Genomic DNA, 24082 nt, shown 5'->3' on the forward strand with positions numbered 1-24082 from the left:
ATGACGTCGGTGGAGATTTGAAGCACAATTCATCAAGATCGAATTTGAGGTTAGTTCCAATTGTCATTTTCAGCGCATTTTAGTGAGTTTTTGGTTGCAGACTCCTTCAAATTCATAGTGTTTCGTAAGAGTTCTAGTTAAGGTTTCTAATTGGTGGTAGTGGTAGTTGGTGGTGGTGATGGTGGGTGGTAGTGGGGATGTGGTGGTAGCAGGAGGTAGTTGGTGGTAGTGGTGTGTAGTAGTGGTTATGGGTGGTACTAGCGGGTGATGGTGATGGGTGGTGGAAGCGGGTGGTGGTGATGTTTGGTAGTGGTGGTAGGTGGTGAAGGCAGGTGGTGGTGGTGGAGTGGTGGTAGCGGGTCGTGGTAGAGGTGGTGGTGGGCAGTGGTGGTGATAGTGAGGGTGGTGGTGATTGTTGGGGGTGATGAGTGGGTGGGTGGGTGGCGGTGATACATAGGTGGTAGTCGGTGGCCGGTGGTTGTGACAGACGGTGGTGGTGCTGATGGGTGGTGGCGGTGGTTACATGGTGGCGGCGGCGGGTGGTGGAGGTGGGTGGTGGTGACGAGTGATGGGTGGTGGTAGTGGGTTGTAGGTTGTGGTGATAGGTGGTTGATAGTAGTGGTGGGTGGTGATGGGTGGATCAGTGGATGGTGGTGGTGAGTGGTGGGTGTGGTGGTGATGGATGGTGGTTGTGGGTTGTTAGTTATGGTGATGGTTTGTGGGTTGTAGGTGGTGGTGATGGGTGGTAGGTAATGGTTGCGGGTGCTGTTGGTTGGGTGGTGAGTGATGTAGGTTAGTGAGTTTTTTTTAATTGTTTTTAACTTTTTTTGATTTATATGAATATTATTTTATAGTTTTTGATTTAATTACAAAAGTGTCACATTGCAAATTAAAGTATGATTTTTGTTCTATAATGTCTCACAAATAAGATATATTATCGATTGAACGCTCCTCTCTCTCTCTCTCTCTCTATATATATATATATATATATATATATATATATATATATATATATATATATATATATATATATATATATATATATATATATATGAAAAAGCATTGTACATGAAAATGTCTTGTTCAATATAATACTTTATAAATATGTTATCGTGTTTCAAATTTTTCGTATGTATTCAAATTTTTATACAAAAAATATTAAACTTTATATTTATAATTAATTAATATAATTTAATATATAACATCATATTACAAATATCAAATAATACATTGAAATGATAATTAATAGATAAAAATAAATTAAAAATATATAAAATAAAAAAGAAAAAGATTAAAATCTACCATTAAAATTTCAACTCTATTTTTGAAAACTAAAAATTGTTACTCATTATCTAGAGAAATAATATTCATACGCGTGATTTAACCGATATTACTTTTTTTAAAACTAAAATTACACTAAAAACTTCATGATTATATTAACTTTTAATCAATCTAGTTTTTTTTTTTTTTTTTTTTTTTTTTTTTTTTTTTTAAATTCACTTGTAGTAATTTATGAAACATTTGTTATCTTCCCCATACCGTCATTTTATTTTTTACTTTTTTTTTCCCGATTCTTGAGATCCTAACATATTTCTGCTTCCAATCTTAAGAAATTAGGAAGTGGAAGTTTAAGTTGTTCTTTTCAATAACAAGTATTTGTTCTCTATATTCGACCCTCTATGGTAATGTCATCAATCCCTAAAAAAAGTGCGTTTATTTTTCGATTTCTTGCCTGCCTATTTGCCATCTCAATGTTGCTTATAATCCTTTATTCATTACAACTACTCCAGTTTGGTGACACTTCTTTAATGCCACATCAATATATGAGTTAATTAGTGTAAAAGCCGTTGAAACAGGTGTACCAATTGCACCCAAATTTCCCCATTTGTGGAGTATTTGATCAAATGGGTGTGTTTGAAAACAGTATAGGCGTAGTTTCAAATGCCTATTTGTTTTATTAATGGTATGTTTGGGTTAAATTTTTTTTTATGTGAAAAGTGATTTTTAAGAAAAATGTTTATTAGTTTATGGTTTTTTTAAAAAAACTGGTTATAAAAAGTGTTTGGATATGGAAAGCTGCTTTTTCAAGAGTAAAATAGTTAAAAAGCTAAAAAAATTAGAATTTTTCAGCTTTTTGAAAGCTTTACTTTTTCCTATTCGAAAAGCTATTTTAAAAAACGTTTTTTAAATAGACAAACTCTTTTTTAGCTTATTAGCTTTTTAAAAAGCTAAAAAACTATTAAGCTTTTTGTTTTTAAAAAACTATCACAAACACCCACCAAAAAGTGTAGTTTCATATATATATTTATCAAAACAGTATAATAGCCAAAATATTTATCAAAATAGTATTTTTTTTTTTTTAACTTTTTTATTTTTTTTCAGCTATTGTTTTAGTTTTTAGTGTTTTTTAATATATTTTTTGACCTTTTTTTTTAACTCTTTGTTATTAATTTATATAAAAAATTACAAATATATTATATCTCATTTAATCATCATAACAAATTAATGAAATCTCAATAAATGTCCTAAACTGTAAATAAGATTAACTGATAAACAATAATGTTAGACATTGTAGATTAAAGCCAACATCAAATGTACGATATATTTTTTGGGTACAAATCCAACATCAAACGTACGATATGTTTTTTGTGGCTTCATCTTAGGGATGAGATTTAGAACCGGAAAACCGGACCGGAATCGGAACCATTAGAACCGGAATATGTAAAACCGGTCCGGGTCCCGGGTTTAAAAAATGGATCTATCCGGGTTCCGGGTAATCAGGGTTTCGGGTTCTTCGGGTCCGGGTAAACCGGGTTTAAGAACCGGAACCATGTTAGGAACCGGAACCGGTTTTAAGGGCCGGAACCGGTTTCTATGAAAAGTTTAAAACATGCATAACTCATTCGTTTGAAGTCGGATTGGCATGAGGTTTTTTCCAGATTGTAGTTTATATTTTGTACATGATTTTACACTATAATTTTGTCATTTTTGAGTTTATATTCATTGACTTACAGTCTCTCAAAGTCGGGATATCAAACCTGAAAGTTTTATATTTTTCAGCTTTTTTGTATTTTGTGATAGTTTTAAAACATGCATACCTCATTCATTTCAACTCGGATTGACATGAGGTTTTTTCCAGAGTGTAGTTTACAGTTTATACATGATTTTAGACTATAATTTTGTCATTTTTGGGTTTATATTCATTGACTTATAATCTCTCAAAGTCGGGATATCAAAGTTGGAAATTTTATGTTTTTTAGCTTTCTTTGTATTCTGTGATAGTTTTAAAACACACATATCTAATTCGTTTGAAATTAGAATAGCATGCGGTTTTTTTCAAAGTGTAGTACAAAGTTTCTACATGATTTTAGACTGTAATTTTGTAATTTTTGGTTTCATATTCCATGATTTATAGTCTCCCAAAGTTGGGATATCAAAGTTGCGATTTTTTTCAGCTTTATTTTTGTATTCTGTGAAATTCTAAAACATACATATCTAATTCATTTGAAGTCGAATTATCATGAGATTTTTTGCAACATGTAGTTTAGAGTTTTTACATGATTTTAGACTATAATTCTGTCATTTTTGGTTTAATATTCAATGACTTACAGTCCCCCGAAGTTGGAATATCAAAGTTGAAAATTTTCAAAGTTCAACCACTAAGTAATTACCAAAAAATTCCGGTTTTCCGGTTTTAGACCACTTTACCCGGTTCCATCCGACCCATTTTGATATTTCTGGGTTTTCCGATTGTAGACCCACTTTACCCGGTAGCTTACTCGGAACCGAACCAGAATCGGTTCCTATATACTGGTCCAGTTTTTGGTCCTACAAAATCTTGTTAACCGGTTCCCGGGTTTTCTGAGTCTATGTCCACCGGTCCGGGTTTGGACCCATTCTTATCCCTACTTCATCTTGTAACGAATCACTTCCTAAACCCAACCCCATCAAACCGGCCATTTGTGATCAAACTCAAGCTCTAATTAAAGTCTTTATGTACGATTTACCTCCAGAGTTTCAATTCGGATTAATAGGTTGGAGAAGAGATCAAATCCAATTCGGCCTAACGTAAGTAAGTAGAGTTAAATCCCTTCATACCCAAGTGCGGTAAATATACAACGTAGCATGGAGTATTGGCTCACACTTGATCTTCTCTCTTCGGTTTCCCCCAAATGTGTCTAGACCTTGTACTGCAATTCCTGTAAAAAAATCGACCGAAGTAGATGTCATTTTCGTGCCATTTTTTAGGTCTTGGAGTTAGAATCGTCAGCCCAAGATTCGTAGGGCTAAAAGAAACAACATGGACTATATACTGTAAAAGAGATTGGTGGAATTTTTGAAGGGTAAGAGGGAATGGAGTGGATTGGGAGGGAAAGATCATTTGATCATGACTCATCATCCGAATAGCTTGCTCTTTGCAAGAACACAATTGCATTATGCTATGTTGTTTCTTGCTGATTTTGGAAGGTATCTCGCTCAGATTGTGAAGATTCATAAATATATTTTTGCACCTTAAAAACATGTGGTTAAACAGATTAATGGTAGTGGTTTGCCATCTTTTGAAGAACGACATGTACTGGTGTTTTTCCAAGGAGGAATTCATAGGAAAAATGTGAGCTTTTTGTATGTCATTGTCATTTTCTTTTAAACAACGTGTGTTATGCACGACATGACATAATATGTTGTACGATGTTTAGTGTGTGTTGGACTGTGTAACAAAAAGGAAAAACTACAATAAAGTCCCTATGTATTGCCCGTATAATCGATTTAGTACCTATAGTTTTTTTTTTCAATTAAGTCCTAATTACCGGTATACGTAATCAAAATAGGATAATTATCGGGTTAGCCGGTACCTAGCTGATGTGGCACCTTACGTGGAAGTTATCATGTTAAATGACATCCTACGTGCCATTTAAGAGGGATAAATCTATAAATCAGGCTCTTCTTCTTCATTCGACAGTCAAAGGAGCGGGCGATTAGGGCAAACTGGAAATAGGAAATCAATGTCGAATTCTTTAAGCAACAACATTAGAATGTGCTATTAGGGAGATAGGGTTGGAATGTGGATATCATGGACTCTAAAGAATCCAGGTCGGAGGTTTTTTGGTTACCTAAATTACATGGTATAGAATCTTTAATCTCACTTAGATTCTTTCTATTCCACTAAAATTCTTCTATGTTAAAAACATGTATCTTTCTATGTTATGTAGGATGAAGAGAAGGACTGTGGGCATTTTCGTTGGATTGACCCACGGCTATTGAATAAGTGGTATAACGAAATAATGTATGAATTAGGAGTTGTTGCTAATGGGGGTGTAGTTCCTTTCAATAACTCTGTTAATGAAGTTGAAATACCTGTTGATGGCCCTATTTCCCCTGTGAATGCCCTTGAACCTAATAATCAAATTGAAATGCTTGAGAATACACATGTGCCTGCTAATGAACTTGGATTTTGGAAGTGGATGATGGTTTGTTTCGTTTGTTTCATTGTAGGGATGATGTATGGTTAGTTTAGTGTAAGTTGTAGGGTATTATGGTATGGTAGGGATGATGTAATCTTTTGGTTTGTTATCATGATGTAATAGATATATGTTCTTATGGATCATGTAATGTTTTGGTTAATGAAATGGGAATATGTTATTATGATTTGCATACATGGTGTACACTTGCAAAGTATAACCATGAAATATGCACACTTGTCAACTATAATAATTAAACAACAAACTTCAATATGTCATCACCAACCATGTTAAGGGTATTCATAATGTTTCAATGTGTTTACAAAAGATGTACAAAATATGGCTATTAGTAATTTAAATGCATCCACAAAAGATGTACAAAAATGGCCATCTAATCACCATTGCCCAACTATTACCCTTAATACCCTTACTACCCTGAACACCCTAACACCCTAATCTAACTCCAATGTTGAATTTGTAGAAGTCCCAACACATCCCATCTTATTCAACTTGGTTTTGACAATCCTCTCAGAGGGCCTTCTTCTTTTCATAATCCTAAGGTGTACCGGTAATTCTTGGGTGTCATTAATGCCTTCTTCTTCTTCTTTTTCACTTTTTGGTTGTGTCTCATGGATAATTTCTTCAGCCCCATCTTGTGTCTCAGTCTGAGGTGGATCCTCCTCTTCCTGTTAAACATCAAGCATTTAATAACATAAATGAATGTTAACTTTAAGGTAAGATTAACCTATTAAATATGAAAACATAGAGGATTTAACATATACATAGGAATAACTTGTTCAATATTGTCATTGTAATCATTGAGTTGTTTCATTTGCGAATCTATCAAACTAAGGGTATTTTGAATTTATTCTATTGAATACTTTGATACTTTCAAATCTTGAATTGCCTTCCATCAATGGACTAAATATTTTTTAGGAATAATGTCATCCTCATTTTCAACCTCAACCACTCCACCACTTTCAACTTGAGCCATTCCACCATCCTGAACTCCACCAGATGTCTTACCACTATTCGTACCACCTCTCTTACTACCTTTACCACCTTTGTTACCCACCGCACCACCTTTGTTACCCACTGCACCACCTCTCTTACCCCTTGTACCACCTTTACTACCCATTGCACCACCTCTACTACCTCTAACACCACCTCTAGTCCAATGAATGATATTAGGATCCAATCTTGGTCTACCTATTTTTTTCTTGGGTTTGGGTTCTAGTGTGACCTTGGGATTCTTACATGATACCTTGTTGTAACCCCTTTGAAGACAATTTTTGCATTGGACTGTCCTTCATATTCCATTAACCTTCATCTTATTTTGGGAGTATTTTTCTTGAGATTCAGTCACATGCCTCTTTCTTTTTAGAGTTGGTCTCCCTGGCATTCTTGTAGATAAAGGGGGTATAGGCTTTGTATATGTAGTTCTAGACCATAGATTTCTACCATTCAAGGTAGTATATTGTTTGCATATATGGCCTTAAATCTATCCACATTAAACCACTCACTTACGAATTGAACATGATCTTGTCCAGTGTATATGTAACGCCCGTGTTTTAGGGCTAGACATTATTGTTGATGTAATAGTCTAGGTTAACCGTTGTAATTCTTTTTGAAGTATTAATGATGAAATATTTGAGTATTATGTGAATTATGTGTTTATTTTCTTAATTATTGTAATTTAATGAATTAAGAATAAAATAAGCATCAAAATTAAAGTGTGAATTATTTAATATTATCTTTGTCGTGTCGTGTCATGTTGTTGTTTTTTAATTGTTTCGTTTTCGTGTTAGTGAAAAAAAATACGACATCGTGTCGTGTCGTGTTCGTGTTACAAAAAACATTGTCGTGTCGTGTCGTGTCAGACAAAAACACGACACGATGGCCCGATTTGACAGGCCTAGATAAGCCCGATATATTTGCATGAAGATGTAGTGATTGAAACAAGGATTCCGGAGATATAAAGAATGCCGAAATCCGAGTTATAACGAAGAAGTTATGACCCGTCGAAGTTTCGCGACAAAACCGACGATGCTGAATGACGTAAAAAGTGAATTTTATGTTAGAGCGATATTTAGCCTTAGTGATCTAAACGAAAGTCGTAGAGTTCGTTAAACCAAGAGCATGCATAAAAAGAACGCCCAAATCTGACTTCGTATGAGGAAGTTATGATTTCCAAAGTTTCAACTTAGCAGTTTGCAGCGTGAATACTCGATTTGAGATCGAACGGTTTTTAGCCGAAGCAATCTAAACGAGAATCGAAGATCTCGTTAATATTAGTGCAACGGTACGAAAACGGACATCGGATGAAGAAGTTATGAATTTATAACGAAGTTTTCCTATCCTGACCTACTACAAATAAAGAATAAAAATAAAATAAAAATTAGCCGATGGAGTCTAAATGAAAGTTGTAGAGCGTAGTCTCACCTACGTGTGGGTATAAAAAACATCAAAAACGGAGTTCGTGTGAGGAAAATATGAATTTTTGAAGTTTATTAAACAATTAAAATAGTAAATTTAAATATAAATTCGGATATTATCCAAAGGGATGGAGTCACTGGGCTTATCCGAGTTACGCCCAGCGTACCTGGATTTACGCCCAGCGTAAATCGAGGATCTAGCCCCCTATAAAAGGAAGTCGAGGTTGCCGAGTTTCAGTTGCTATTTTCTTTCATTCTCTCGCGTTTTTACCTCGTTTTGCGTGCAACTTATACCGCGAAGCCCCGGTATCATTCCCGAGCCTCGAAGCAAGTCCCGAAGCTCCGAAGATCCTGAGAAGTGCAATTCCCGAGCCACATCTCAGCCCGCGAGAAGCCCGGTTTTTGTGAAGATCTTCCAGATCTACCGAAGAATACTACTTCTACAAGTCGTAGTGCTGTCCGATCATCTTCTGATCAAGTGAGTGTGTAGTCACTTTCTTCTAACGCATAATTATGAAGTATTTTATACGAAATACGTGTTATGTATATATTTTGTTGTTATATGTGTGAATGTATATTCACTTTCTTCTATCTCATAGATATGATTTATTCTCTATGAAATACGTGTTATGTGTATGTATCTCATCTGTTGTTTGGATTATGTATTGAACGAGAATGCTATACAGGTTTTAAACTATGTATAAAAATATATATATTTTTATCTACTAATATGTTGGGTAGAACATGGGTAGATAGTTGATGTGTGATAAACAAATGAGAGGCATCGATGTTGTTTTTGATTCAATCATCTAGCGGAGTTTAGATGATGACCACTGACTTTTTTAGATAGTCCTGTGGAATGCTAGCAAACTCACCACCTGTAGGTGTTAATGAACTTGGGTGTTCATTCGCTGTACTCCATCCCCCTCATGGTTGCCTTATTTGACATATATTGCTGGGAAACCCCCAAATGCATGTGTTGTCGCCCCGATGAAATATTCTAAGACTAGGTCCCTTGTGTTAGTTGTTTTAGGGACATAAAGTGAGAATAATGGGAATGGATAATTGGGTCATGTTGGTTGATGAAAATAAATTTAATTACTTATTGTGGGTTGAAAACTCTATATGCTCACCAGGCTCTCAAGCCTGACCCACTCAGTTTCTTTGTATTACAGGTAGTGGCGCCAGAGTATAAGTTGGATGATTTGTCAGGATATTTTAGATTATAGACCTGTTGTTGTAAATAACTGTTGTTAGATCTGTATTGAAATGTTTATGTTTTTGGTCTGTTTATCGGAACATGACATCTCAAGTATTGTAATATAATTAAAAAATACATTTCTTTAAGAAATGCTTTGGCAAATCTTATTTTTATCATATTTTGTTTTGGGAACAAATTCCATAACTGTTTTAATCAAAGGATTACTTTGAAATTATTTTAAAAGCATAAATTAAACCGGTGTTTTCTGGCCATGATTTTGGGGATGTCACAGTATAGTTGTAACATTCATAAATTTTTTTAAAATTTTAACTGTTTAATTAAACCCAAAACCATCATTGTTTACAAATTGTTTTCAACATATGTTTCAATATCAGATAAATCCCAAGATCATAAAACAAAAACATGAGGATGTGCACGATCACGCCTTTGCCTTCTCGCAATCCTTTGAGGTACCTGAAACATAATCCAAAACTGTAAACCCAAAGCTTAGTTAGTTCCCCCAAAATACTGATACATAACAAATAGCACAAATATAATAACAACATGTAATGGGTCCACATCTTAACAGACTGTATTACGCCTGAGCCCACAACATAAGTCTGGCTTGCTCTTGGTCCTCATCATAACAGACTGTATCAAACAAACAACACCCAGTTAACAATTGAGTTTCAAACCAAATCCATTAATCCATAAACGGTCCAACTAATCAGACCCACTAATATCCCAAGCCCATTAGGCCCACTAAGGCCAAACAAGGCTAGCCCAATAAATAAATATAATTTTAATGAAAGTACTCAGCCCAAGCAATTAAGCCTAAAACTTAACCAAAACCCAAAATCAAACCCCCAAAGTCCAATGATCCAAAAATACAAATCTCATATGATCAAACATACGCACGTCGTACGTCATCGATCCAAAAATGGGTATCATAGCCGAAACGTGCGGCGTTCCACAGTGGTATGCACGACGTTCCTGATGGCCACCCAAAAGTCGTTGTAATGACTTAATACTTTAAATCAAACGTCTAACACCTCAAAACAGCTCAATATAAGCGACTTAATCCATAAAGTCGAAGACTTTAAGCCTTTGCATGGCTTAATGAAGCCCAATCACCAAAGATGAACTTCAAAGGTCAAAGGCACTCTGAAAATGTTTTAAAACTTAATACCTTAAGACCTCAATCCAAACTTCTAGATCTGATTTCAAGGGACTACTTAAGTCATAAAGTTTCCAACTTTATGACTTAGTATAACTCAATGGGACCCAAATCAAAACCCTAAGTCCCAAACTTCATCAAATGACTACCAAATCATGCATGGAAGGTTTATACCCATCAAGATCCAAACTTTATGACTCTATAACCTCAATAAGGACCAAATATGAAGCTCAAAGGTTTTGGAGTAACTTCTACTCACAAGAACCACCTCAAAGAGACCAAAACCATAACAAAATACCACTTAGCTAGATCTACATGAAAGAGTCATCAAGGTTGAGACTTTATACGTCTAGAAGATAGATCTAGGTGTAGAAAGCTTAGATCTAAAAGCTCCAAGTCAAGCAATGACTTTTCAAGAAGTTCCTTCTTCATCCTCAAGCACCAAAAACACACAAAATTACCATGAAACTCAAGAAATACTCAAATGGAGTATAGGGTTTCATTCTTAGGGTTAGAGAGGATGGAGGCTGAAGGAAATGAAGGTTGGAGGTGAGTTAAGGTGTTTAAATAGGGTCAAAGACCCTAAATTAGGGTTTTAATCTGGCTTGACGAACACATCGCGTTCCCTTGAGGAACGCAGGGAGTTCTCAAATGCACCCACGTCCAATTTCCCGTGTACACCATGTGTACCTCCCTTGTACGCAATGCGTACCCGGTTTGGTCCAAACCCTTCTAACTTCAAATGATCATAACTTTTACATCCATTATCTATTTTCGATGTTCTTTATATCCACAGAAAGGTAAGGAGAAACCCTACACTTCTATAAACTTTATTTTGTCTACAAATCAACCGAAATTAAATCCAAAATTCATAAAAGGCCCGAACCAATGCCTTTACCAATACCCTTGGGATCCAAAACACAAACCGAATACCCGGATCATTCAAAATACATCATCCACCTCCAAATGAGCCAAAACTCAATTCTTCAAGGTATCTAAGTTTGAAAATTCCAAACAAGGCGTTACAATAGTATTGCAGAATGTGCATGTACACATGGAATTCTTGAGATATCGTAAAGCCTACAAATGGACACTTTCCTTTGCAAGTCAATCACGTACCCTTCAAATCCATTCCTAGCTTCAAAAATAGATGGTCCACTTGGATTCACATTCCAATTCTTACAATGACATTAGTAAATGAAACCAGAACAATAAAATTAGAAGAATGATGATAAGGAACAATCATAAATATGCTAAGACAAACCTCAAATACGTTCCAAACTTGTTCATTTTCTCGATTGCAGCTAGAAAAACCATTGATTCCCACTTTTCTGCCTTTTATAACATTTGGTAGAACCTATCCATCATGTACAACCTAATTTCTTCTAACAACGCTAGAATGAGTTTCTTTCTAGCATCCAATATGATGACACTGAAGCACTATGCAATTCCATTTTCAACTGCTTCACATGCTACCTTAGTCCTAAAATATGCCCTGCACCATGTGTGAGGATCTCTTGCAAGCAAATGTTCATAAACACTGGGATTGACCTCTTTGATATTATCCATTTTCCTCAAAAATTCACTCTTTACAGTTGAAAAGGAAGCTGCCCATAACATATTCTTGAACTCGACTCCACTATAGGTTTTCCAAAAGTTGGCATGTATGTGTCTTGCATACTGTCTATGCTCCACATTTGGTAGTACTTCCTTTGTTGCTTCAAGCAATCCCTGTAATGTAATAAAAATAAATACATAAACATATAATATGATGATAAGGAACAATCATAAATATGCTAGGAAATTACAAACCTTATGTTGATAAAAAATTACAGTAAACCCTCTTCCATCTTTCAGGTTAAGATCCTCTGTGAGTAGTTCTAGAAACCATTTCCAATTAGCTTTATTTTCAGTGTTAACAACTACCCAAGCAATTAGATATACTTGGTTGTTTGCATCCCTCCCTATTGCTATAAGCAGTTCTCCTTTACATGTCCCTTTTAAGAAAGATCCATCTAGACCAATTACCCTACTATACCCTATTTTCCAACCTTCCTTGATTGCTTTAAAACACACATACATCCTGTAAAAGTATGTTGTTTGATCTGGATTGACAGTGACACCCACTTGGACAGTGTAACCAGGATTTGACCTTATTAACTCATAAGAATAATCCCACACCCTAGCATAATGGTATGTGGGTTTAGCATCTATACTGCTCATTGCCCTACACCTTGTTCTGTAAGCCTTAAACTAAGACACCCTACAATGAAATTTGGTTCTAATTATTGATTTCATCTCCTTACACTTCAATTTAGGTTTCATTATCATCTCCTTCAAAAAGTGTCTTGCTAGCCATCTAGGACTTAGTAAATTTGAAATATTGAAATTTCTAACACATTTGTGCTCATCAACTAAGGTTTTAACCTGAAAAGACCTTTTTTTAGTCATCCAAGAAGCATAAACTCTGAATGAACAGGGTTGAGACTTTATTTTAGAAGCACATTTGGCAACTAATCTCATAGTGTCACACTTTGCAAATGTAATTTTATACCCTGCCTTAATAGCATAATTAGTGAGACATTATTGCAACTGCTGTTGTGATTCATACCTTTCACCAAGAAGGGGCTTCATCTTATTCCACTTAACCGATGGATCATGGATGGGGAAGCCTACACCACCCACATCTCCAAAATGAAGATCGTTAGCCCTTGCTGTGTCATCGATTTCTTCTTCTAACCCAAACCATTCTTCATCTTCATCAGAAGTGTCATTGTCTTCATCGACTTCATTATCTTCATAATCAGAACTGAAGTTAAAGAAAGCATCCTTGAATCTCTTTTACCCTGTGTCTTGAAATCATCTTCTTCCATTTCAACATCTATGTGTTCAGTATCAAGCACCTCCTCATCATCGTCGTATTCTTCCGAGTCGTATTCTTCAGATGATTCATGGTGAACTTCCTCTGATTCGACATCCATTAATAAAAATGGTCGGGGTTTAACTTCTTTTCTCTCAGTAAAACCCTACTTCATTTGTGTTTCTCTCTGTAAAATCCTAACTTTTTCTCTCAATCGATACACCCAGACGACGAACGAAGTGGAAATGGAAGGGTAAAACCCTAATTTACATGTAAGGTGCCACATATGCATAGTACCGATGGGGTACCGGCTAACCCAATAATTATCCCGTTTTGATTACATTTACTAGTAATTAGGACTTAATTAGAAAAAAACACTATAGGGACCAAATTGATTATACGGTCAATACATATGGATTTTATTGCAGTTTTCCCTAACAAAAAATACAACGTTCTGTCCTACCCAAAAAAGATGGAACGATGTGGGACTTAGATTAGCACTCGATCCCTATTATGCTCAAAAGACGTGAATGATCTTCCATATAACCACTAGGTCTTATTATTTTCATCTTCTTGTGTTTGCTGTTTTGTATTAATACGTTTTTAGTTTTACACATACAAGGTGGAAGGATTCGTCAAATACTATACAACCTTATGAAAAATGAAAAAGACGTGCACTTCACATGGTGTCCATGGGGATGACTTTTTCAAAATTCTGCCTCAGTATCGTCGGAGACACCCCGTTATCTAACCGATTATTCAACGTCATTGTTAGTTGGTGTGTACTAGTTATAATCAGCGATGACATCGAGTTGCCATTTGAAGATGTTATTGATTACACCAAATTCACCATAGTTGTTCGTGCATCTGATGCTACCAGTAAAGGGTACCTTGTGAAACTTCTTAAAAGAGTTCAAAGAGAAAAATGGATCTAAATGTGGGAAAGATTGAAGCGAATTACACCACATTTTGATTAACAGTATCCATCGCATCCTGGTGATGTTGTTGATATGATTTGGCAAGCAGTCCATCGAAAGGTGTCTTCTAGACATAGTAAAGTTACTAGACAAAATTGATATCAAATGCCACAGAAGTTCTTAAATGCATATAGAATGTGAGTTTTCCTGCTTTCAAAGATTTTTGCTTTATGGAGAATTCACATCGGCTCCTCAAAGCCCAGGCCATAGATTGTGTCAATATTTTCATCGTTATATACTTTTAATAATCCAAGATGTTACACTCATGTTGTCTCAATTAGTATCTATACACATTGTAATTGTTAACATTATAGTTTCTCAACTAAAACACTTAAACACATCATATACAACAATATAAAACCATCACGTTAATACTTCAACATAATCTTAGAATATAATACTAGCCAAAAGTCTCATAAACTGAAATATCTCAGATGCTATGGTTTGTTAAGTGTTCTAAGTACCATCGTAATTTTCTAAAAGTCATTAGATCACAAACCTGCTTAAATTAAAATTTCATGACTTAAGGGACCATTTGATAATATATGGAACTTGAATAATCTAACCTATTAAATAAGAATGATTTTATCACGTCTTTCTCTCATTTAACTGGTCGTATGTAATTTCATCATAATTTTGATATACATTTATTTTCCACTTGTCATTCATTTTATTTTTCATTTTCAATATATCATTAAAATAGTTTCCATAAATTAAACGTATCATAATGATTATTAATTTTAAATTTCAAAATTTTAATTTCAAATAAATTTACAGTTTAAACTTTATATTTAATAGTATTTTATTATAATTAACCCGTTTAGTACACGAGTCAAAGAACTAAACACATAATTTTAATTTATTTATTTTTCGGATGTTTGTTTTTCACATAATTTTCATTTATTTCAGATTTCAAATTCAAATACATTTCCCATATAATCGTTCCTATTTAACATTTTGTTTAATTAACTCGAATTACATACATCAAAATGATTAAGAACTAATTTATATCAAAATGATTAGGATTGTTTGAAGCTTCAAGGCAATTTCATAACTCCTAAGAATGCGCGGCACATGATTTTAGGGGAAAAATCAATTGAAACGTTGCAAAATCAATATTTTACCAAACTTTAGTCTCAAACCTTATACGTAACTTTTGGAAATTGATAATATTTAAAACGTAATTAAATCACCAGTTAACAAATGTTCTGAACTTTTATTTAAAACAAAGATAATATGGGCTCAGCCTACCTACAGAACAGCCCAACTCAACTTGGTGGGAGGCCTAGGCTAGATCTAGCAGACGGTCCGACCAACTCGTTTATTTGGATTTGAATTTGATTCATGTGAGTTAGAAAGAGTATATTCCTAGGGCGTGTTTGGTACGGAGTTTTTGAAAATATTTGGGAGCTTCTAGCTTCTAGCTTTTAATAAAACGCTCTAGTTTAAACAAAAAACTTCGTTTGGCAGTAGAAGCGTTTAACTTTTAGTTTTAACAAAACACTCCGATTCTAAAAGCTACTTCGCGTAGTGTTTAACAAAACGCTTCTGAGCTTTTAAAATCAATTTCCATAATTACCCTTAAAAATATATTTATATATTTATTTATTTTAATCAATTGTCTTTTTATGTAATTTTATATATTTCAAAAGCTTTCAACTGCTTTTGTCAAACATTTATATAACAAATAAAAACTACAACTTCCCGCTACCAGCTACCTGCTACACACTACCAGCTACCCACTACCAACTAACCGCTATCCGTTTCCAGCTAACAACTATTTTTGCCAAACACACCCCTAGTCTCCTAGTATTCTTTTTTGCTTGCTACCTCCCTCACTAACATCTTATTCTTAGCATAGCATTCCTAACATTTTTTTTACGTTTCTTTTTCAAATTGAAATAAATTATATGATTTTTTTATTAATTTTAAATAAATTATATATATTTTTTAATTATGACTTTTTCAATTTTACATTAATTATATGATATATATATTTTTTCAAATTTAAATAAATTATGTTTTTTTAGTTTATGATTTTCTTTTTCAAAATTTAAATTAATCATATGGTTTTTATTTAAAATAAATTATATATTTTAATACACAAACTTTTAATATTGAATAAATCATATATTCTTTTAAAGACAACCACTTAATATTAATAAAAAAATTACAATAATTTAAAACATAAAATACGATGAACAAAAAACTAGACTTACTACCTAAAAACTTACTTAAAGGGATAATGACTTGAAAGGGTAACAAAGTTTCGACTTTTATCACATTTAGTCACTAATTTTTTTTTTGTTATCTATTTGCCATTGAACTATTGAAACTGTTCACATTTTACCCTTATGACCGGCTGTTGCCGGTCATACGGGTAAAATGTGAACAGTTTCAATAGTTCAATGGCAAACAGATAACGAAAAAAAGTTTAGTGACTAAATATGAACAAAATCGAAAGTTCGTTTCCCTCTAAAAAGTTCAATGACTAAATGTGAACAAACCTCCTCTTGTATTATGTTTTAGCAAATTATTTATTTTTGTTAAATTGTAGCAACATTTGTTGATGAAGAAATCTATGAAATAATAAATAAAAAAAAAAAAACAAAACAAAACCCTGAAAATATATTAAAAAAAAAACAAAAAACCAAAACCGAAATAAAAACCAATGGTTTGACATTTTCCAAAATAAAAAAATCAAAATTTCCAATCTGATTTTGGTTTTACAAAAAAATAAATCATTCTTACTGATGTGAATTATGACCATTGGTTTGGCATGCGAAATTTGTGACATCCCATGAATGTGTAGTTACAACATCGTTTGAAATCGTAATTCATAGTAAGGGGTTAGAGTATCATCACATGAATACGTAGTTACAACATCGCCTGAACTCGTAATTCACCACCTACAGGTTATGGGTCTGCTGATGTTTCCACTAGGTTGTCTAGAATAGTCCGTGGTCGCCACCTATACTCTGGTAAATGACTACATCGCCACATTGCTAGTAAAGGTTATGGTATCTCCTTTCATCATACATCACATATTTATCATCATCTATTTACCTAATTATCACCACCTTTCTTTCATCACCTATCTCTCATCATTTTATTTCATCACACACCAACTATTTCATCTACCCATGTTTCATCCGCAACATATTTGTAGATATAAAATAAATATACCATTTAAATCTTTTAAAACATGTATAAAATCGTTCATCCAACATAGATAGCAAGTATTCAAATAATATGCGCACATAGCACGTAATTTATATAAAATACTTCATATCTATGTGTAAGATGAAAGTAACTATATATACCATAAATGCTTCCTAACTTTGAACCCCAAGGTTTACTCTACTAAAGCTTCATATTCTTGGCTCTCTGAACCTAAAAGGGTCCAGATCTATCACACCAAAAAGCTCAAGATAGCTCTTCCTCTCACTCTACACACTCAAGCTCGCTAGGGTTCTCACTTATGGGAAAGGTATTCGCAATTGAAGACCATAAGTGCCTTTAAATATGGCTCGAGCCCAAAGATTTAGGGATCTGCCAACAGCGCGGACTCGTCGAGTCGCCTCACCGACTCGTCAAGTCCATTCATTAATCCGAGTCATCATTCGCGACCTTACTCGACGAGTTGAGGCGTCAACTCATCGAGTCTCTCTTCTTAACTCAAAAGAAAAATACTTAAATGATGATACCTGGAAATCCGGATGTTACATTTTGTTTTTTCATTTCATAGATTTCTTCATCAACAAATGTTGCTACAATTAAACAAAAATAAATAATTTTGCTAAAACATAATACAATAGAAAGTTTGTTCACATTTAGTCATTGAACTTTTTAGAGGGAAATGAATTTTTGATTTTGTTCACATTTAGTCACTAAACTTTTTTTCATTATCTATTTGCCACTAAACTATTGAAACTGTTCACATTTTACCCTTATGACCGGTAACAGCTGGTCATAAGGGTAAAATGTGAACAGTTTTTCAATAGTTCAATGGCAAATAGATAACGAAAAAAAGTTTAGTGACTAAATGTGACAAAAATCGAAACTTTGTTACCTTTTCAAGTCATTATCTTTACTTAAAACCTAAAAACTTGACTTAAAGCCAACAATACGATTTACTACTAGACTTAAAGTATAAATTAAAACTACATTTAAGACATCAAAACACTACGACCTATCCCAATTATATTGTTTAGCAATATCATTTCTTGCATTGTTGAAAAACTGACGATCCTCCTCAAACAAGTTCTTTTTCGACTTTAAGAAAATCATTAGCGTACGGTTCATTTCTTTTTCCTTTCCCAATTCCAAAAAACCATCAAGTTTAGCGTTCAACCCTTTGATGTCGCTCCTTATCTCCTCAATTCCACTCAACGAACTTTGTGCTCATTTCAGCTTTCTTTTTGCTCTGTCTCGTCCCATAAGACGAGTTGTAGCTTCATATAGATCTTCGTTTTTGAGGTCAATCCCCCTCGATACGCACATCAGAAGATTAATTGTGGGTTGACTCGGAAGTTTAGCTTTGTTTGGACGTGCTCGCGTAATCATCATCACTTTTTAGATTAAGCCATTTTGATTTGTCCTTCACAACTCCACAAAATGCCTCATTGCCAAAAGGTTTTCTGACTTTCGCCTTATAAATCTTACGAACTTTTGATAGGAATCCACCTCATTTGCACCACTTTGGGGGTTGCGGGTCGCGTTTATGTAGATGTCATTGAACTCCATTGAGGCTTTGTTGACGGTCCTTCATTTTCGAGTAAAGTTGATTAGCATTGCGGTACTCAATTTTCATTTGGACACAAAAACTAATCTAAAATCTATTTTTAAAGGTTGTTGAATCTTGGTCGTCGCCCGTTGCAAGATCCTCCGACACATTAAGCCATGCTTGTGCTAATGCCATATCACTTACAAGTCAATAAGAAAGGTATAGTCACCCTTTCAGGAGGATTCATTGTGGTCTAAAAGCTCAATTTGTACAACAAGTAAATGAAGGCCCCTATAAGATCAATTTAGTGGTTCAAACTCACTAAGCATCTCCTGGATCGACCTTCTAAGGGTCTTCATTTACTTGTACAAATCGAGCTTCTAAACCACAATAACATCTCATAAAAGGTTGAGTATGCAATTTTCACCGACTTTTAAGTGAGTTTGAACCACTATATTGACTTTTTAGAAGCCATTTGTGAAGAAATACTCTAATGAGAATTAAACATTAAACAATATGATAAAAAGTGTCTTCCAAAAAGGTTAGTATGCCTTTTTCGCTAACTTTTAAGTGACTTTGAACCATTTGATCGACCTAAAAGGATATGTGAAAGTGGGTTCACTGCAAACCCTATATTTGAAACTCAATCCTACCACATAAGATCTTACATGGCTTCCATATCACAATATTGCCATGTCAATTTATTTTTATCTTGGTAGATTGATGGTAACCGGTCAATTGGTTTAGAAGTGAGTTTATAGGTATCTTCATTTATAGGGATCTTTATTTATTTGTTGTACAAATAAATCGAACTTGTAGGGGTATTCATTTATTTGTCGTACAAATTAACCTTGTAGGGGTATTCATTTACTTATTGTACAAATCGAGCTTCTAAACCATAATAACATATCCTGAAAGGGTGATTATGCCTTTTTCACTAACTTATAAATGAGTTTGAACCATTGGAATGACCTTGATTTATTTGTTGTATAAATTGAGCTTCTAAATCACAATAACATCTCCTGAATCGATCAATTGATTTACATTTCAACAAAATTGTAAATGTAATGACATATTTGAGAAAAAAACTCGATGTCAAAATCGAATTTTTGTGGTAATATAGTGACTTTCTTGTAATTTGACTTAGTGACTTTATTGCAATTCGGGAAAAGTGGTCACCAGTAGAACAAGGAGAATCCGTCATTTGGTTAATATTACAAAAAAATGTAAGTATAGTGACATAATTACAAAAAAAAAACTCGATGTCAAAATCGAAATATTTTGGTAATTTAGTGACTTTATTGCAATTTTTCATTTTTTAATTAAATGAAGTCAGGTGTTTTTTTAATTAAATGGAGTTAGGTTTGAATGGTCAAAAGTCATGCAAGCAATCTTGTTAAACACATTTCCTCCCATCACAACAAAGATTTTCCTTCTCTCTCCTCTCGCTACGTTTGTAGTGATATTACCTTGGCGAGTCACCAAGTGAGAGCTAGGGGGCGGTGTTCCTTGTAATAGCAAGAAGCTTGGCGAGCAAGGTAACGATTCCACTCCTCGTAGCCTAAATGGCTAAATCTATGCATTGACCTGAATTTCAACCATATATATCTCTAATCAAATTTGATCACTGGAAATTTTTATATATATTAAAGTTCAAGAAGTTTTTTAATATTGTAAATGATGCATAAATCAGTCAAAATCAAGAATATATTTAATTAAATATACATTTTCCCTTTCTTTTTAATTTTGTTTCTTAAGCAATGTAGGTTAAGAAATATATTAGTCTCATAACTTATAGTTGTTTGTTTTCACACTATTTGTGTTTCGTAACCGATTTGGGATAAAAACATGATGCAAAATGTAACACCCCGTTCCTGGTACGTATTTATTTTGATTAAATGTTCTTTTGGGAAGAGCTACTCGGCGAGTTGTAGCCTTAACTCGCCGAGTATATGTCGAGTGGATGCGGGCTTTAAGTGATCTACTCGGTGAGTCCACGCCTGGACTCGATGAGTAGGCCAATCAGGAGGAGACCCTAATCCTTAGGGTTTGCGCCCTATTTAAACATCCTTATAGCCCCATCTCAGCCTCCATCACCCTCAGAGCATTCCTTAACGAAACCCTAGCCTCCATAGGTAAGTTTGAGTGATTGTTGCCTTGTGAAGGGACTTTTGGTGCACTTTGGAGCCAGTGGGAGAAGGGAGAGGTTGAAGAGGTCAAGGAAGGGGACTTAGATCCAGAACATATTATTTTGTGGTCATCCATTCTGGTAATAAAGTTTCCATCTTGATTATTGATCTATTAGATTTTGTTTGTCCCTAAATTGTTGCCTTTAAGCCCTAAAATCCCAAATCCTTGTAGAGAAACCTTATGGTTGGGTTATACTTCAGATCTGGACTCTTATTACCTTCTAGAAGTGTTAATTTTCAGTCATATTTGTGATTAAGGTCCCTCTTGAGCTTAAAACCCCATTAAGAGCTTGGTTTGGACATTTGAAGCTCCTAAAGCTATGCATGCACGTAAAGTTTGCAACTTTACGTGATAAGCATGCCTTAAAAGCCTAGATCTGTGGTTTGGAGCCGCTGCATGGCTCAAATCAGGTTTGTATGGAAAAAGGACTGAATAAACTCAGCGAGTAGAACTTTGGACTCGGCGAGTCCTATGAAGATATCCGTGGACTAGGCAAGTTGAATGAGCAACTCGGCGAGTCCGATGAAGATTACCTTAGACTCGACGAAGTGTTCTTCAACTCAACGAGTCGGATGAACTTGGACTTAGTATGTATGCATCAAGGAAGAATGCGTCAAGTCTTCGCTAAGCTCGACGAGTAGAAACGGGTGTAGAACTAGAACAGATAGAAGGGACTCGGCGAGTTGGCGAGCCAACTCGGCGAGTCCAGTCAACCAGGAAGTTGACTTTGATCAGGATGTTGACTTTGACCGGGGGGTAAAATAGTCATCTTACCCTAAGATTAGTTATCAATATCTGACTTAGTGTTTATGGAAATTGTAGCCGGGGAGTTACGGTTCAGCAGTCAGGCGCATAACAAGCAGACTTTCAGTAGCTATTTCGAGGTGAGTTACCTTCTAGTAGCAGTGGGTCTAAGGCCACAATGCCAACCCACTAGTATGAATTGTATGATTAGATGATTGTCTCTGTGATATTCATCTAGGGTTGCCACTATCTATGTTATGTTTATGTGTTCGTACGATATGATGCTATGTGCTAGAAATAGTAGGGGAGATAGTCCCCAGGTTACCTGTCAAAAGGACCGAAGGGGAGACCAACACCCATATATGCTAGTCGGTATCCGGTCGAAAGGACCGAAGGGGAGACCAGCACCCAGATATGCTAGTCAATATCCGGTTGAAAGGACCGAAGGGGAGACCAGCACCCATATATGCTACTCAGTATCCGGTTGAAAGGACTGAAGGGTAGACCAGCACCCAGATATGCTAGTCAGTATCTGGTCGAAAGGACCAAAGGGTAGACCAACACCCATATATGCTAGTCAGTATCCGGTCGAGAGGACCGGAGGGGTAGGTCGGGCACCCAGATATGCCTGACATTATTTGTATGTTATATGGTTATTTGGTATGCGGTACGATGGGGGAACTCACTAAGCTTTGTGCTTACGGTTTTTAGTTGTTGTTTCAGGTACCTCTTCAGCCAAGGGGAAGGAGCTGGCGCGGTAGCGGCATATCACACACATGCTCTTGTTTTTCCACACTATGATACATTCTGGGATTTGTACTATGATATTATTGTGATTTACATTCTGGTTTACAAACACGAGACGTGTTTTATTAAATGCTATGGTCGAATGATATTTTGTTACTAACGTTTTGCAATTCACTTAATTAAAAATGAAATTTTTGGTCCATAATGTTTGGGATGTTACAAGTTGGTATTAGAGCCCTGGTTTGAGGGATTCGGACACACCTTCAGGGGTGTCTGAACTCAAATCAAGGGATTACAAGATTTTGAAAAATAAAATGTTTTCTAAAAGGTTAAGTAAAGAATTTTAAGAAGGAACAAAGTGTGTGATGTGCGCGACCGACCGAGCTCAAGTAAGTATTCCCTAATGTACCCATACAAGTTTATGTATGTTTATCAGTTTCAGTAGAACAACATGCTTGAATAGGACTAAAGATCTAGGAGTGAATGCTTATGTGCCTGCTTTATGTGCTTCAGTATATGAAAATTGCCTATTTAGGTTATGCCTGGTAACGTGAGCTTAGCATTGTTTGCTAGTATAGTTTCCCATTATGAGGATAGAATTGCTTGAATAGTCTCCTTCGTATGAATGTTGCTTGCTTTGTGCTTTGTGGGAATCTAAGTGATGGGAGTTAGCCATTAGGTGAATGCGTCACGTCACATGCGAACATGGTTGAATAATCTCAGAGTGCTATACTTGGCCCTATTGCGCAACTCTTGTCCGAGTCTAACCGTTGTAGGGATGAGCCTTTTACTTGAAGGATTATCTGAATCAATTCCTGAAGATTTTATAGTAATTTCCTGCACATTTGAAGCTACCCACATGTGATTTGATGTCCGAGATATGGATGCACTGTTTCCATGGATAAAGTCGATTGAAGTAGAAGCTTAATTGAAGAAAAATACCTTCGTAACTGCTATCCCAGGGGATTTTGTTTCAATTCTCTCTATATTTCATGTTTTTTTCTTGCATAACATGCAATGGGGACATTGCATGAATTAAGTGTGGGGTGGGGAGTTGGTTACATCTTAGTAAATTTAGAATCCTAATATCCTAATTTAGGTTTATTTTCTTAAAAAAAATTTGCATGCCAAAAATACTTAGGATTTAATTTAGAAAAATTTGGTAAAGAGTAATTAGGATTCCATGTTAGAATTGTGTGGATGATTGCATGAAAACCCAAATGTTTAGTTGAGCCTATATACATTCTAGTGCATTTGTGGCTTCCTTATTCCAGTGAAATCATGGGATAAAAACACGACCTCGTTTAGTTTGAAGGATGCAATATGTTTAGCATCGTGTACCATAAATGTATCCAGGAAAATTATTATCTTTAGCCAATAAATGTTGAAGTTGAGCGCCCCTGCTCAAGCATGTAGGGTTTTGAGTGAAGAAAAAAAGTGAGTACATGTAAAAAAAAGAGAATTAGAAGAAAAAGTTTGAAGAATTTTTGGAGCATCAAAGTTAAAGTATGAAGTTCAAAGATCAAAAATTATGAAGAGATTCAAAAGTTGAAGATACCTAAAAGT

General features: G+C 35.0%; 1 pseudogene; it reads left to right on the forward strand.

Annotated features, from left to right (window-relative positions):
• Positions 1–502: 502 nt before the first annotated feature.
• Positions 503–14208, forward strand: LOC145002539 (putative arabinosyltransferase ARAD1; annotated as a pseudogene).
• Positions 14209–24082: the final 9874 nt, after the last annotated feature.

Source organism: Lactuca saligna, chromosome 1, assembly GCF_052625555.1.
Source record: "Lactuca saligna cultivar CGN05327 chromosome 1, ASM5262555v1, whole genome shotgun sequence".
NCBI classification, from domain to species: Eukaryota; Viridiplantae; Streptophyta; class Magnoliopsida; order Asterales; family Asteraceae; genus Lactuca; species Lactuca saligna.